The 1,797-nt window shown below is 28.4% G+C and overlaps 1 protein-coding gene across 3 annotated transcripts in view; it reads right to left on the reverse strand.

The window, feature by feature from the left end:
• LOC107688378 (exostosin-1c-like) overlaps positions 1 to 1,797 on the reverse strand; it is a 73,027-nt gene that overhangs the window by 8,051 nt on the left and 63,179 nt on the right. The window lies entirely within an intron of this gene.

The raw sequence follows: 1,797 nt of genomic DNA on the forward strand, positions 1-1,797 counted from the left end.
TAAATTGAATTGTTACCATTGTTGTGATTCACGTGCTGAATGTTTAAGTCTGTGTGTGACTTCAGCATATTACCACACACTGTTTAAGGATTATATATACCCAATTAAAAGCATCTCAAGGTATTTATGAAAAACATCTCTTGAAAAAGTTCATTAAAAAACCACAAAAAACACACTAATGCTTTAATTAGAAGATATGTCACTCTCTAAAAGCAACCTATTTATTACTCTCCTTCCCTTGAAGTCAAATAACTCTGACTTCATGATGCATTGCTGCATTAAAAGGAAAAAAATTATAGTAATATAAACGAAGGTCCAAGTGCCCAACCAAAGGGAACGCTAATCACTATAATGGTGAATTAAAAAAAAAAAACATTTTAGTAAAATCAACATCAATTTATGAAGTTAGCTTATATGATGTTCTCTCAAATATTTCAGTTGTATTGAAAATTCAACATTCAAGATGACTTTGGGAAATGAGTGAATGCAACTAGTGAAAGATAACTGCAGACATGGAGGAAATGGATGAAAAGTTTATTAAGACTCTTTTTTCTTTTCTTCTTCTTCTGTTGTTATGTTGCACATTAGCATCATATTAGTGCACTGCTGCCTCTCACTGCTTTATTAATATCATTGGTTCCTTTGTGGCTACTTGAATATTTGAAGTAAGTGTCACTCAAAACAGTAAGTCAATTGTTTTATTTGCCTTAAAAGTAGCTGTAACTTAATAAAACCTAGTAAGTATAACAACTAAGTAAAGATGACTAATTAAATCTAAGTAAGGTAAACTATTGGATTTTACAGTGAAGGCAACATTTCTAATTTTCATTAAATCTTTTTTTAAATTTAATTTTTAAAATCAATTTTTAAGTTTTTTAATTTAATATTTATGTTTTAATTTAAATGACCTATTTTTAATAGTTGTAGTTAACAATAATAAACACTGCTACCAAACTACTAATTACATTTTTGCAGTATGCATACTGTTTACAGTCAAATTTTCTATTACTTTTGCCAAAATGTATCCCATCATGCAATACAACCAACCTTACAGTTTGACAAATTAACTGATGAATGAATGACGATTGAATATCACCCATGATTATTAACATCTTTCTTTACTCATTATTTTATTTATATATCATAAAACGTATTTTACACAAAATATGATGAAAATGCTAAATAGCTAAGATAAAAAGTGGATTTTATTCATTGAATAAAACATGCAACATATTTAATGAGGTCATGTGACAACAACAAAGAACACAATTGTTTAAAAATATTTTTGTTTTGTTTGTAATGTACATTTTGTGATTATTCATTATTTGTTTTCTTGTTATTCTGTTCAAATTAGTATTCAGGCAATACACACTTAAAAATAAAGGTTCAAAAAGGGGGTTTCGCAGCAATGTCATAGAACCATTTTGGGTTCCCCAAATAACCTTTTTCCTTGTAAAGAACATTTTAATAATCTAAAGAAACTTTTTTCCCCACTATAAAGAACATTTTGTGCAATGGAAAGATTACATGGAGTTCTTTATGGAACCATAGATGCCAATAATGAACAGTACACCAGTATTCCATTCCAAATAAATATGCATACTACAATATATATATATATATATATATATATATATATATAGAGAGATATAATTTTTTTTAATTTATGTATTTAGCAGACGCTTTTATCCAAAGTGACTTACAGGCTATACATTTTTTACCAGTATGTGTGTTCCCTGGGAATCGAACCCACAACCTTTTGCTCTGCTAACGCAATGCTCTACCACTGAGCATTAA

The sequence above is a fragment of the Sinocyclocheilus anshuiensis genome, unplaced genomic scaffold (genome assembly GCF_001515605.1).
Source record: "Sinocyclocheilus anshuiensis isolate Anshui unplaced genomic scaffold, SAMN03320099.WGS_v1.1 scaffold209, whole genome shotgun sequence".
Lineage (NCBI taxonomy): Eukaryota > Metazoa > Chordata > Actinopteri > Cypriniformes > Cyprinidae > Sinocyclocheilus > Sinocyclocheilus anshuiensis.